Genomic DNA, 16,111 nt, shown 5'->3' on the forward strand with positions numbered 1-16,111 from the left:
GGGGCGGGCGGGTCGCTGCAGCAGCAGTGGGCAGCGGCATCTACAGCTTTTCATACGCGGCGCCTGTGCGCGAAGGGTACTGCTTTCACCTATAACAAATTCCAGGCTACCTATTTACATATACTGAGCTGCAGAGCAAGCTGAGCAAGCGCGGGCGGCAGGTCTCGCAGGTGCCCTCCGAGGGGCACCCCCTGCTCCCGGGGCGAGCGCGCCCCCTGGTGCCAGGGCAGGACCGCACGCCACACCGCACCGCTGCGCCCGCCCGTGCTCCCCCTGCGGCAGGTCATCACCGACACCACTGCGCAGTTCCTAAGCGCCAGCATAAAGAGAGAAAGAAGGACCCATCCTCTCCAAGTATGAAAACGATAAAAACCTGGTGTGACGTTTTCTTGCAGGTATCTAGTTTAAAATAAATTAATTTTCCAGGTAGCAACACCGTACTAGACGATGGCACTATTCAGCTGTAGATGCTGTAGATCATAATTCTTGTTCAGTCAATGCACACTCTAAAACGAGTGTGGGTTTGGAGCAGAAGTCTGGGCTCAACAAAAATGGACCCAGCCCTACTCCTGATGTGTGAGAGCCCAGAAAACCTCAGTTTGTTCCCTGCAGGTGTTATCTGTCCAAAATCGCAGGGAGCACTTAGAAGACTGGGTTTTCACCTGTACCTGCCTGCAGTGACTTCATCAGCTTTGGTAAACATTTGGGTTCGGTGGCCCTCCAGCTTGCTCTGGAGGTGCTCCTTGCTCCAGTAGAAAAAATTTAGGACTTGCTCATATGCCCCTATAGTTGTGGCCTCAGCTCTCCGACCTGTCAGAGCTGAGTCCTGAGCAACTGACTCGCGCAGGCAGTGCACAACTGAAGGACATCTTGGCATGCTCAGCCTGCCTTCCCTTTGCTGTTCAGCCTGAACTCTTGAGGGAAAGGGATGTCATAACCAGGACGTGTCGGCCCATGCAGCCTTTGGAGCCATTGACCAAGTTCAACTAAATGTGACAGTGGCACCACATGCAGATTCTACATTTTTGCAAGTTTTTGTGAAAACCAGAAGCAGGCAGTGGTCTCACCAGGGTGCTTTCAGCTGAGTGACCAAGGCAAAAGCCAGCCCTCTGCCCATGCCAGCAGGTGCCAGCTGGGCAGTGCCTCCCAAATTCCGACACATCCTTCCCTGAAGGCAAGAAGGGGACACATGGGTGCCCGAGCCCACCCGTAACTAGCAAGGACCACTGCTCATTTCCTCCCCAGCTTCCTCAGTCTACAGCAACAAAAAAGAAAGAAATTACATTTCATCTTCTCCTTCGGTAAGCATAGGGCAGGTTAAAAGTTCATGGGTTGCTTTTCCAAATCCTCCATCAAACTTCACGTAAAGCTTTTGAAACGATGAACACTTCTCAGAGGCGGCTGATCTACTACTACTGCGGAGTTAAGCACAATTCTTGCCATGACAAGACAGGAGCCTAAACAGTGTAAATGCTTTTATTGCACCTAATTTTATCTCTGTGTGTGCCTCATTACTGTATGGTAGCTTGTTTCATGCGAGCGATTGCTGGTTTCCAGAAAAACAAGAGGACCTGTGGTGTCTGCATTGAAGGTATCCCTCAGAGAATAAGAAATCTCCAGTGGAGAAAGAGGTGGGTTCTTGTTAAGCGCTGGAAATAGGCTGAAATGTAAATGTGTATTCCTTTCTGCAACATGCCTAATTGCCCATAAATGTCATTAAGTCGAGAAATGTTTTCCACCAAATTAACTTTGACTGGTGATGTCTAATTAGCTGGAGATGCTGAAAGATAACAACTTATCAGTCACTGTTTAAGAAAACATACTTAATGGTTGACTTTTTTGTTAGCAGCCATGTTGAACCAGGTATTGCAGCTGTCAAAACCCAGCATTATCAGAGCAATTAAGGACAATACCTCGGTGGAGCTCCCCACCAAGATAATTTGACAGCTCGTTCACAGACAAGAAGTGCAGTTGAGCCTAAACTTTCTGTGAATTGATTTTTCATTGCACAGAAGTAACCATAAATTTTACTCTCCACCCCCCCGCCCCCCGCCCCCCACCCCCCTGAGTGTGCTACGTGTAGGCTTCACGCATGCAGCTCTCTTTTCCCACTCACCTACAATCAAGGTCTCCAAAAGCAAAGGCTTTACCATCAGTGTTTTCACAAGGTGGTATTCAACTCTCTAAAGTAAAGGAAACTATAAGGAAGGGATGGTTAAAGCCTCATCTTTTAAACCTGTAGTCGTGTACATCCTTTTATCTTTTACAGAAGGTAAGTTTTCCACAAGGAAGGTCAGTGCCCACTGCATATGTGGGGGGATGGCACTGAGCACAGAAAGCCTGAGCTCCTGGTGCATCACCCAGAGCATATTTAACAAGGTTATACTGCAAAATGGAAACCTCACATCCGAGTTCGCATGAGGAAAAAAATAACATCAGGCTTTCAGAACTGTCTTCCTTTTAGATGTGATCTCTCGTAAGAGCTTCTGGATTCCTCTCTGCTGAGTTTACGTCATACTGCCCATGCACAGAGCTGTTTATTCAAACTTTTCAGTATAATATGTGCCCTCTCTCATTCACTGGATTTCTGCCAAATCACTTCCAAGCTTTCTGACTTCTTGCTCAGTCCTGGTGTAAATCAGCACAGCTCCACCACAGCCAATATATCTGTAATTACTTATGCACAATGAGCACCCTCTTCTTAAAACATAGAGGTATTCTACAATATTATCATCCTTATAATCTATTGGATTACTATGCATTAGAAGATTTTAACAGTAATTTCTGCTATTGGCTTTTTAGCCCATGATACTGGCAGTACACACTTCTCTCCTTTCCTTTCCTAAACCCACCCAGGTGCTATTAGCTCTACCATAAAAACAGCTGTCTAAGTTTCCCTCCAAAAAGTGATTTTAACCAAACTCCCACTTTTCTCTTTAAATTGTGTGTGGCCTTGTTCTGTTTAATACTCTATCTAACAGGATGTGTTGGAGGAAGAATAGAAATAAAATCTATGTGAGTGGAGAGGGTGATGCATTAATAATCTCCACAGTTAGGTTATAAATTAGAATTATATTTCTTCTAGCCTGGGAGGTTATTTTAATCTCAACACTATGAACATTTCTCATGGCCCATTGCACATATGCCACCCACCAAGGACATTGAATCCGTGTTGTAAAGAAGATGCTGACCTCCAGAAAAGGTTCCATAGTTCAAGCTTAGGATGTCAAAATAGGAACAGATCCTATCCAACAGAGGCAGGGCTATGACTTCCGGCTATTCTTGTTTTATCCCAGTGGGTTGTACTGTAGGATATCAAAGGCCTGGGAATTGCAAAGCTATCTACGGGATGCAGACACCAGCCTGTTTGTGCAAGTGGAAGGTGTGTGGCTAAACCCTGATGGGGGTGATTTGCAAACTCTGAACTGTTTGGGATGAAATTAAACATACATATAGACGCTTCAGTAGATGGTACTGTGTGTTATATTGTGATATATTGCAGTTATCTGCTCTCTATTACCCATTTCCTTTGAGAAGGCCCCTTTACAGTGCTGGTGTACAATATTGCTTCCTCCTGTGTCAATTATTTGTGCCTGGCAGAGGATGTCATTTAGTGGGTCATCTCCCTCCAGCCTTTTTAGCTTGAGGATGGGAGCTGGATTATTTGGCACTGCATGCCCCAAGCCCTCCTCTGCACAGCAAGCTTTTCTCCTAGGCAGCTTTCAGCAGAGCAGCCACCAGCCACCTCCAGCACCTAGTCAACAGCCCTGTGCTCTTGCAACAGTCCAGCACCACTACTCACACAGCATCCTTGAGGACTTGTTCCCTTTTGTCTCCTTGCTTGACACCGGCTTGTCCCGCTCATTCTGGAACCTGTTCTTTTGGATTTATTTTTTTTTTAGCCTTTTTTCTTTTCCAGTGTCTTTCCCTTGCTCCCCTGGCTGTCCGTACAAAACACCCCCTTTTCTGCCAGCTGAGCAAGCTTTGTTCGAAGCCAGACAAAAGCTCTCCATCACTGTCCTTGTTACGCGGGGGCCTACACAGTAGGTAGCTGCCATACCAAGTATGAATGTGTGATAAAGTTTCCATGGGGGAGTTCTCCCTTTCAGTCTTTCCCTCTACTTCTCAAAAGCAGCGGTCAGCAACGTCTATCCTCCAGTATTTTCCCACAGTTACTTCATTATTTTAATTGTACGTTGAACCAAAATACTCTCTTTGATCTTGGGTGAAAGTTAAGATAGGACGTGTTGATCGAGGAGTATCATTTTATCCTAAAGCTAGGGGCAAAGACATTACTTTATACTGGAATTCTCTAAAACCTAGGGAGTCTTGAACTAGGGGTTTTGTTTCAAAACCATTCTATATAATGTCATTTTCCAGAAAAAAAACAAAGTCTCTGACGATCTTTTTGCAACAGGTCCTACAGGTGGGTTGGAAAAATTAGCGTGTCACCCTTTTTTGCCCACAAAATGTAAAAAACCTTTAAAGTATTTCTCTCTCATTTCCTCACAGTAAGTTATCATTTACAAAGGAGCTGCATATTCATACATTATTTATTTCATGTTCACAGAGTACTCAAGTGTCTAGCTTTTTTTTTTTTTTTTAAGTGGACACACACTTACAAATGACTCTACCGCATGTGCCACCCCATGCAGAAGTGGGTCCCACACAGCAGCTGCTCTGAAACTCACAGAAACCGCAAACACGGCTTCAGTGCAGGAAGGAAAAGAATAGGTCTGCTCAGTCTGCTTCCCCACTTCCATTAACAGGAGTAACTTGGTTACTTTGAAGCCTGCCTGGGACACTAAGGTTAACATCCCTACGAAACCCTCACACAAACAAAAGTGCTTAAGGGCTTTTGAGTCAAAAATACTCTAGAGTGCAGAATCCCCTAAAGTCGTGAGGAAATACTTGGTTTTATACCGAGTCAGCTCGCCACACAAGATAATTTAATGGCATGCCGTGTAAAGAGTAACAGCCATTGACCCAGGGATGTACAAGCTTTAACTGTTATCTCCCACTAAAAAAAACACATGTGCCACTTGTCAGGAGACTCATTGAAGAAGCTGTTCAGCTCTTAATAGCTCAACAGCGTGAAGTATCTGTGTAGAGGCTGGGGAGATGGAAGTCAGAAACAAAGCATTGAAAATTTTGTTCAAAGCAATTTACAGACACTTACAAAGCTGATATTTCCAATGGAATTATAATAATCACAACTTTCTGCTAAGGCTGGACACTATAGAAACCTGTGGGTTTTTTCTTGCCTGATGCAAGGGATGCCTAGTGATCAAGGCAAAACATACCTGAGTAAAGCTGATACATATTGTACCCATGTTCCAGTGTGCATTGTAAAATTTAGTAGAAATCGTGCCAGACCTTCTGAGGTAGCTGGGAATTTTTTTCAGAATTATGTGAATTGTGTAAAATTTTGTTACAGCTTCAAGCGTTTTTCCCTTTTAATTTGCTCCAGTGAAAGACACTTCTTTCTTGAAGCCTCATCACACTGTGTCATTTGAAAACGTACATTTGAAAAGCCCTAGTGTATAGAAATACTGTCAAGGACTCCAGGGGCATGCACAGTCTGGACTGTGCTTCATCTGGGCTTCACCTCATTGCTTCTGGGCGTGGAGCACTATGTTTTATTGGGACTTCTCATCAGTCCCTCACACTGAACCTCAAATGTCTGTGTGTTCTCAGGTGCATTCACATTATGGATACATTTTGAAAACAAGTCACTATACGCTGCCCATGGTACTTCCAAGAAAAAATACCCTCTACTTTAAAAACATGTCTGGGGAGAACAAAGGTTTAGCAGTGAATTCCTTATTGCAGAATTTTAGATACTGTACTCAGCACATGCAGAAATAGTGACAGCTATAGATAGCCTTGCAAACCATTTTAAAATGAACAGTGATAAAAGAGAGGGCATTTGGAGCCTTGGATTAGGATTGGCATCATGGTCACAGTGACAGCTTCCACAGTAAGTTCCAGTCCAATGAAAACCACAGGCTTATAACCTGCTAAAACTAAAAATCCTCTATGGGGTTATCTATGACTCTATCTACAAACTGCTGCTTAACATAGAAAGATAAAAAATCATGGAATGTACCTCGTAAAATGGCCAGGGGCTTAAGTAACACAGCTTTTGCATTGTTTTAAAATGATCTCATTTGAAAGCCAATGAAACTAATTCTTTCTTTTACCTCCATTGCCTTTCATATCAGACTTTTGGAAATACAGGAGGATGATATTTAAGTTTACACTGTACTGTAATCGTTGCTGCAGCTCTCACAGAACAGCAGGCTAATAGGGAGGACACAGGGAAGAGAAAAGGCAGCAGCCAATTTAGAGGCAGGGGAAATGAAATTCTTTCCAGCTCTCCGGCAAACAGCTATTTCCTTTGCTGGCTTTCAGCACTCAGACTTAAACCCACCACTTAATCTGGCCACGGTGAGCTGGAAAGGCTTATTTGCTCGCCAGTGATACCTGTTGACCGGTTTCTCTCCCTCTCAGTTTCAAATCCTCTGTTGCTGTCAGCGACACATGCTTTCCTGCTCATCTGGGGTGGCCCAGCCTCATTAGCAAAGGATTTTGTGCATGTTAGTTAATTGAGCCCCATTCCCGCCACCTGCCACTCGCGAGCCTCATCTGCGCACTAACTGCTTCTAATTGTCATCATACGGCCGGCGCGCCGCAACAACTTGAGAACAGACCCGTAGCAGCACGCACCGGGCAGGGCTCTCCCGTGATCTGGGGAGCAGCGGTGCGGTGAGCGGTGGCGAGTGTAACAATTTATCAGGGGACCAGATGTTTCGAGAGGAAAGGCACCTTGTGCTAACATCAGGTGCTAAAGCTTTGATGTTTATTATCATGTCAGCCGCTAAGTCAAGCCGCATCTCACTGGTAAGGCAGCTTGATAAATGGATAATGGATTGCCGCTAGCCTCTCCACTGCCTTATTGACAACGGAGATATAAACAGGGGGGGAGCAAGTACAATGATTTAAACATATGTGAAGTTTTGCAGCTCATTAATCTACAGTGTAAATCCCACAGCAGAAGTCCCATCACTTGCTAGGACTAGACAGGACAAAGCACGAAGAAAAAGGTATTCCGGAGGGACAAGGCTGTGAGAGGACTGGACAAATTGACCTACTATGTTTTTGACATCTCCAACGTTTATGCATAAACTGGTGCTGCTGGGCATTTTGTTCTCAGCAAATACAAAATGGATGCAGTCTTTAATCTTGGAGGATCCAGCAGCGTGAGCGGGATGTTCCTGGTTTCCACAGACCTCTTAAATATGCAGGCTGTCCACACATTGTGGAATAGTTCCCTGTCCTGAGGAGTGGTGGTCTTAAAAGAACAGATAGTAAATTACAATAGTCTTAAAAAAGTAGATAAATGATACTAGCAAATAATGTCATAGAGAAAACCAGATAAACTGCAGCAGTAAATAACGTCAAAAAGAACAACAGGGTAAAAATCATGAGTTTTTCTGTGTCATTAGTTGTAAATGAGTTTTCCTGTACCACTTGGTAAGGTATTTCCAGGTATACTGTGAATGTCTCCTAAGATTTATTTTTTTAAAGAATAAACAGATATTGTAAAAACCAGGCTTTTTTTGAGCTACATCTGTAAATGCAAGGGAGTATATTCTGATGATGTGAAAACCTGATTTAAACATTGATAAACCCTGCCATCTGATACTCAGTTGCAGCACAGTGTTAGGCTTTGAGATCCATACTGAATGCTCTGAAACAGGGACCACTTCATAACGATTCTGCAGTGCCCCCTCCACCTGCCGGAATAAATTTCTTTCCATCAACACACACACCCCCACCCCCACCCCACCCCCACCCCCATGCCTGGGCTCAGGGTTTTCCCTGGATCCTGGTCCAGGATTCTCCATGGAGACCCTGCAGCTTGGAAAACAAGGGGATTCTCCCACAAAACAGACATTAAAACAATGGTGAGACAATTGCTCTCTCAGGAATAACCTTCCCATGGCAGCATAACTTGCAATACAGTTTTCTTCTTCAGACTCCTCTTCCCAAGTCTCTGCTCCCTACTGCAGATGGCTTCCAAGTACTGCCTGCAGACTTCAGGGCACTCCATACACCTCCCACCACTCCTTCCCTCCTGCCTTGATCATTTTTTGCTGGGTTAAGCCATTGACCAGTGAGGCTGTGCAGGGTCCATCCTCGGTTTTCAAGACCCACCTGAGCAAAGCCCTGAGCAGCTCAGTCTGATCCCAGAGCTGGCCCTGCTTGGGGCAGTGGTTGGACCAGAAACCTCCTGGAACCCTTCCAACCTAAACTAAACCCTCCAATAAAACACACCCAGTATGTTACAAGCTAGGCAGACCCCTGTATGCAAATTTCAGTGAAGGATTCAGGGCAAAAAACTATTGTGAGCCACCGATTTTCCAGGGGTACTGGCAGTCCTAGATATTGGGGCATCTCACCTTGCTTGAGCTTTTTGAAAGTTCATCATCTACACCGACTGCAGTTGTCCTCCGCAGTCAGTGGAAGAACCGGGAACCACCGGAGCGCGAACTGCCCCACATGTCTCAAGCCCCTGCCTTAAGGCAGGACAAATCCACCCCCTCTGGCTGAGCAGGTCTTTTTCCAAGACTGCATCAAGCAGCCTGTGCAACCAGCTCAGGGTGGAAGTATAGCAAGGTAGAACTGCAAGGGATTTTAGAAATGGGGCTAGGGCTCTCTCACAAGTTTCATTTCTTGTCTTTTTCTCTTGCAGTAGAGAAGTGCAGACAAATTCTAAAAATCAATTCTGCTGGCTCACTTTACTAAAAAAAACCCCCATTTCTTAGGGGATAATCAGGGAGGAAAACAATAGAGTCAAGGATATGTTCAGCAGAGGAGGGTGATGCTCTTAAACCATAACTCCATTTGATGTGGTAGCTTAAAACACAGTAGTTAACTAAGAATGAACTGTGCTGGTGATCTCAAACACTAGCCTGATTTCCAGATGTGCTCAAGTAAAATGGAATGTTATTTAAGTCCCCCCTGCGCCTTGAAAAATCAGAGAGCTTTTATTTAGGCATCAAAATTCAAGCAATTTCAGTGTTTCATTTTGCGTACCCAAGATTAAGAAGTAATCCCTGTGACAGACCCCAGTTGTACAGTCACAGTGCAAGCTTCCTTGGCTCATGTGAGCCCAGGTTTTCAGAAGAGGTCAGGGCTGAACGAGAACATCTCTTACTGGATAGTCTTTGAACATCATACTATATTAGCCTTTTTTTTCCTTTTTCTTTTTACATCTGTTTCTATAGACACCCATACCAGCAATGAAGCAATGCTGCTTCAGGCTTCAATTCATACTGGTTCACAAATGCCCGCCACTGATCCCTCGGTAAATAGAACCGCAGTCCCTTGAATGCAAAAGATCTAAAGAAATTGCCTTTTAAGTTGCAGACCTAAAGCTGGCCCATCACAATGCTTTTTCTTGATGCCTTGCCTAGGATTTCTCTTTATTTTCCTTTTGTGGTTTTGTTTACTCAGTTAAAGATTATCCTGACAAAGGAAAAGAAAGAGATTTTATTTTTAGAAACATTTAAATTTTTTTTAGGATAGAAATGGAAGTATCATTTTGTGCCTGAAGAGTGTACTCACTGTATACTGTCCTCTGGTGCAAATGCAACGTCAAAAAGACTCAGCTGGGATGTTTTTAAGCCTCTTGATTAACTTCTGCAGGAAAAAGTTTTAAAATGGTGAACTGAAAACCTGTTTTTATAATTCCTGGACTTTACTAGAAGAGTTTCCTCTTTGCAGCATGGTACAGGTACAGCAATAAGCACCTAAAAATTCTGTATGGGTAATCTATATTTCCTGCATGTCACAAGATGATAGCTAGTGTGTCATAACAAATCTGAATTTTGCTGTTACACTGATAGTCACAAAGAGTTTTAGTTTAGTTTGGCTTCTGCAGGCGACAGCAACATGAGAAAGGAATTTAACACCATGAAGTGCCTCTAACAGGCAGCACAGAACTGAGTGGGGTGCCACTGATTATTATTATCACTCCGCTGCCTGAAATTCTGGCAGGTTTTCCAGAACACTAACAGCTTTCTCTCAAATATTTTTATCACCTTACAGAATATAATTTTTGAAAAGAAGTTAATAAACTGATCTACAAAGAGAGCACTAGATGTAGAGAGTGTTAGGTCACTCTGATTTCTTTTCTGCTATATCACAGAGCTCATACCAGCAATAATAAGCCACGCTTTGTATGCACTAACTGTGTAGTGGAATTACCTATTTTTTAAAAAAAAGAGCTTGGAGTGAAGTATTAAACTCCAAAAGCAGAACTCTCCCATAACTGCAGAGCTTAGTGTAAATGCATAATCCTTGATATACGTGATCTTTTTGTCCCCTGGCCTGCGAACCAAAGGCTGGGGCTTTGCTGCTCTGGAGATGTGGCAGACTTCAGAAGAAGAATGGCAGTTTGACACCGTACTGTCACAGTGAAAGCGGGTCCTTCATGTGACCCAGGCTTGGAGGCTGATGCTCTGTACCCAATAACAGCTGAAGCTGCATCTGCCACGTTTCGTGGGCCCGCCACACCATGCTGTGTGACCAGCTGCCTCTGTTTACGCTCGGCCCCTCGCAGCCTTCTGGCCTGGCTGCAGCCAGCCGCAGCCCCATGCTCGGGCGCGGGGTTTCAGATGTCGACGTGCGCCAGTCGCGGCACCGCGGGACGCCCAGCGCATCGGGAAGGCTGGAAAAAGGTCTGCCGGCTCCGCGAGCTGGAAAGTGAAGCCGGCTCCGCGTCGTAGCAAGTGGCCTCTTTGCACAGGGGAAGTCAGGCTAAAAACTCTTTAGCAGGGAAAAGGAAGCACTGGGAGAGCCACTGAAGAGAATCGCCTTAAAATCTCTTTTTATTAAAAATAAATCACCTGTGCCACAGTGTAGTCTTAATCAAATCAGATGGTATCCTACGCATCCTACAAACAGCAATAGCTAACGCCACTTTCTTCAGGCCAGCTTGCTCTATAGATGTATGCACCAGATGACACAGAAATCCCTGATATGGCAGGGCAGTAAGTCTTTATCAAGAGCACGGTAAACGCCTCCTCCCCGCCTCTTTGGAGAGGAAGGGAAAGGGCCCGATCCTGCAGTTTCAGTATCACAAGGGGAATCTGCAGGATCAGGCCCACGTGTCTTTTCATCTACCAAGAAAACAAAGCGATCGCACTTTGTCAACCCTCCCGCTGATCGCTGTCATGGCACATCATTTCCCGTTCATCCCTTGACGATGGCCCTGGGACCACAGGCAGGAATCCCTTTGACAGGAAATAATTTTGTCTTCAACAATGAGAGTTTCAAAGCAGTAATAAAATTGGCATTGCAATAAGAGAGTGCTAGACCTAAAGGCACGGGACGAGCCTCCCAGGAGACAGGTCCCAGCACTGCCCAGCTCAGTGTGCTCTGAGCGCTCCTGGGCTTGGTCAAGAGCATCAGTCGATGCGCAACTGGTACAGCCCTCCTGTGAGAAAAACTGCTGCACTGCGTGTAACTCTGTCACTGCAGCTTGGCTGCAGACAGCACGGACTCCTGAGCCTCTGCCTTTGAAAAAAATTTAATTCATCTTGATTACTGCTTTTACCTAAATGGAAAACAAAAAAAAGCACAAAATATAGCAGAGCTTCCTTCAGGTCTTCCTTTACGTGTGACAGCCAAACTTCTGTCCTGGTCATGAGTATCTGAGTGAAATAGCACGGACAATTTGAAGATTCTTTCTTTGACAGTGATCTGAAAAAACTTTTTCAAAATAAAAATACTTATTTTGATATAAGCTACCTACTCCCACAATCTTAGCTTCTCCTACTCCTTTCCTACTATTTCTCAGTTTAAAAATCATTTTGATGCTGAAGGATTATGGTCAAGAGTGGGCAGAATCAATCATGCTGCTAATTTTTTTGCTTCTTTTCTCCTGCAGGACAGCCATCTAAGAATGGTTAAGGGGCACTGAGGTAAATTCCCATTCTCCGTAGCTAGGCAAAGTGTATAAAGAAAAGGAAGCTTGACTCTTGGTAATTCACTAGCGTAACAGATGTTTAAGGTAAATGCTACCACTCCTACACTGAAAATGCAATTAAGTAGGTTGTCAATAAGAATGCAAACAACAGCCAAGAACCTAAAGAGTTTTAAACATGTTGTGGAAAGAGCGGTCACTACAAATCCTGTTCACAGCTCTAGAGTCAGTGAGTAGGACATCCCAAGGGGAGATCTAGGACATTAGCCCTGCCTCTCTCACATTGAGCAGTACCCACTTGTCAATCTGGAGGGAGGACAACTCCACCACCCAGAATCTGAGCTGCCTGAATTACGGCCCACCCACAGATAAAGCCAAGGTCAGCAGTGATGCTCCCGTACCCAGAACACTACCTCCTGACCCAGGACACCCCGAGGCAATTCCGTTTGCAAGGGAAAGGGAGGAGGATGCATCTCTGTTAGCTGCTGAGTGCAAGCTTGAGCCACCAGGCGCTGCCATGTCCTGCCCAGACTTCTCTGCGTGCAGTGTGGCAGGTGGGAGCCCGCTCTGCACAACACACACACTTACACATTGGCAGGGGGAGGGAAGGGCATCCTCTTGGTGCAGTTACAGCATGTGGGACAGGAGAAACCAGGGCAACTCTCCCTGCTCTACTTAATCTTTAAATATTTTTACTTATAAATTTATATTTATATAATAAAAATAATATTTATATTATATAAAAATATTTTAAATATGTTCACTATTTATTTTTCTCCCCAGAATGCCTAAGTCTGGTCTTTTAGATAAGGTGCAGTAGACGCTATTCTCCTGGGACCCCCAGTTACTGGATTCCTGTTATTTCGAAAGGGCCGTACTCATGATGTCCATGCACTGAGCACTTGTCACAACATGAAACAGAGATTCGGGTATTTGTTTCTACCAGAACACATGTTTAAACCGCTGTCAGCCTTCTCTTTAACAAAATATATTAATGCCCACTTTTCCTTTTGAATGTCTAGCCCCACTCTTGTAAGGCCTTATGGTATAGTCCTGAGAGCATTCCTCACAGTGGTGGAAGACCCAGGTTCAAACTCCTTTGGGCACAAGTGGAAGTTAAACCAAATTGCTGGCTACTAGAAAGCAGCATTTGCAAGGAACATAGTAGCTATGCTCTGAGGATGCCAGGTGAACCGTGGCTAGGAAGCAAGACTGGTAGTGAATGATGGATTCATGAGTCTCAGCTCAACATGTCAGATTAAGCAGAGATTTGGAGAAAGCATCATCTGGATCAGAGCGGTGCTAGGCACACTTCTAAGTAGACATTTATGCAGCTCCAAGGTTAGGCAGCATCTTGATCATCTAAGGCTGTAAGTTCGGGAGCCTATGGGCGCCCAGGTCTTCAGGTGGCACAGACTGCCCACCCTCTGCTCAGACTGCTCTCAAGCCTATTTGGTGAGACACTTTGGTGAGAATGGCCAGTACCTGCAGCTGTTCAGTTGTGCTCATGAAAACAGAGAATTGCAGAGACCTTGTGATGATGAAAGCAAGCTAGATTTATTAACAGATGAATTGAAGACCTTGCCTCACTTTCACCATTAACAAACAACTTCTGAGAGAAAAAGGTATCTAAGCTTTTTTCTAAGTTTTAGTGGTAGTGTTAGGTAGTGTTAGGACTTGGTAGTGTTAGGTTTACGGTTGGACTTGATGATTTTAATGGTCTTTTCCAACCTAAATTATTCTATGAGTCTATAATTAAACACAACTGAAAGTTTTGATTGTGTTCTTTGCATGATTACTGCAAAGTGTCATTCAGAAGCCTCCTCTAGGGTAAATCCTCAAGTGGTGTAAACTGTCATTATTCTCTCAAGAATGCGGCTATGAATATTACAAAATATTTAAAACTTTAAAAATATTTACAAACTCTTGAAGTCATCCACTCTTAATTCTTGCAAAAAAGCTAAGCAGTGGTATGCCTTGGAAGAAGTCAGGCACTACTGTAAAGGTTACTGGTATTTTCCTGACACCAATCCACGTTTTGCAGTGATGCTACAGCTTCCAGATGGCGAGGGAAGGCTGAACTGTGGCAATTAAATTCAGCACTGATTTCCAGCATGGAAGGTCACCTTCAACCTTTCCTCCACCTAACCTTAAACTCTGATGAAGAAAAAGATTGGGGAAAGCAATTCTGTCTGCTCAAATATTTTGTTGGGGAAAAAGAAAAATATTCACAGCTTAAAATCTCAGCAATGGTAGCACAGAAACTAGCAGAGATCCAGCTGGAGCTTCACATCCTACAGATGCAAGGACAGCAGGAGTGGAAAATGCTGAATGCTTCCGAGGATCAGATCTTAAACACATCGTGCTGGCAGAGCCTGCTTCCCTCTCACCACGTTTCTGTTTTTAACATCCACAACTGCTTTCTTTCAGATTCATATTCCACATATAGCAAAGAAATGTCAGGCTGAATGAGTGCTGGTAAAGTCTGAATTTCTGGAAATCACTGTTCTTTAGCAATAAGGAGTGAAGAAATGTGAAATTACCCAGTATACATTTTGAGGATGGAAACAGAATAATTTGAAATAGTCCATGGAAACATTTCCTAGAAGCAAATACACAGATGAATGGGTCCCTCGAAAATTACCCCAGTAATTTGCAGGTGGCAGCTAACTATTAATATGTAAATTGGTTTTAATACTTCTTTTCCAACAAATCAGGGAATGGATCTTCTGTTCAGAGTGAGCACCATTAAAGGTCACATGGTGTTCATGGCTGTTCACAGCCAGTTTATACACCTTTGTGAGGACGAGGTCACTGGCACAAACCAAACTTCACTCGCTCGTGCTGATGAGTACCTGGGCTCCAAAGTCCAACTTCACATGAGTCACAACCCTGTTTGCTCTCAGACTGGCAGCACATCTGTCCTCAGTAGACATCATCCACGCTTCCAGTGGAGAATCCACCTGTGCTTTCCAAGCTGTTGTTCACGTGTGCTGGGCTGATGCTTCCAGCCCCATGCAGACAGTTGGGGTTGTCTTGCTGAAGTTCATGCAGCTGTTTGCAACATGTTTTTGCAACAAGTTTTTGAACATGCAAAGCTTCCTGTGGGTCTGACTTTCACCAACCAAATGCCTTCTGACCTCATATTGCTCCCTTTCAGACATTTTTATTCAAACCATTCACACTCTGAGTTTCACTCCAGCCTTGCTGACCTCTTTCAGTTAGCAAACTCTAATTCAGTTGCTGCGATCTGTGGGTGGCGATGGTTGTCTGCCTGGTTTGGTTGGGACGGTCTTCTGGTTTTGCTTCTTCGACAGAATCTCTTCCTGGAGTCTTAGCACTGATTCAGCCTCCAAAGGCAACACCTTGGCATTATAGCAAAAAAAACATTTTCATTTTCTCTTTGCAATTGAATTAAAATTATGTTACAATTCACATTTACATGCTGTGCAGAGCTCCTCTGACATACACAAAGCATTTCATAGTTCCTTCATTCTCCCAGGTATCCATGGTTTGTAGATACATAAGGAGGTACTATTTCAAACTATTTATTTTCAGATGTTTCTGAAAAAGCTTCTGATCTGATAGGATTTTCAACTGCTACAGCCTGCTGTTCCACATATTTTCTTAGTTAGTGTTCATATCTGACGCCTTGCATGGAAAAAGAGAAAATTCAGCCCTAAAATCTGAGAGGTCTGCACCACTCAGTGCTCAGACCAATGCAGAGCACAAGAATTGTTCCAACCAGCTAACACAAAAACCTGTTCAAAGCTGCAGTTTACCAAATCAAGATTGAAATCCAATATCTTTTAAACTCTCTTTTCCAAAAAAAAAGCTGCCACACTATCCACAACAGGATACTATCACAGGGATTTTTCTGGAGTACGAAGCTTGTTTGCTTGCAGGCTGAAGGGAAGGGTTGTTTGCAGTACAAGATAAATTTCCATAGGAGTGGTTCCAATGCTTTCAGATTTGCACCTGCCAACAGCTGAGCATCCAGATTAAAACTGAAGTGTTGAATTTGGTCTGAAAGACCTTGCCTGGATTGGGGCATTCCTCTTTGAAGGACAGTATGTTTTACCTGGGACCCAGCTGCAATCCACTGCATCATTTATA

This window comes from Falco rusticolus, chromosome 2 (assembly GCF_015220075.1).
Source record: "Falco rusticolus isolate bFalRus1 chromosome 2, bFalRus1.pri, whole genome shotgun sequence".
Classification (NCBI taxonomy): Eukaryota; Metazoa; Chordata; class Aves; order Falconiformes; family Falconidae; genus Falco; species Falco rusticolus.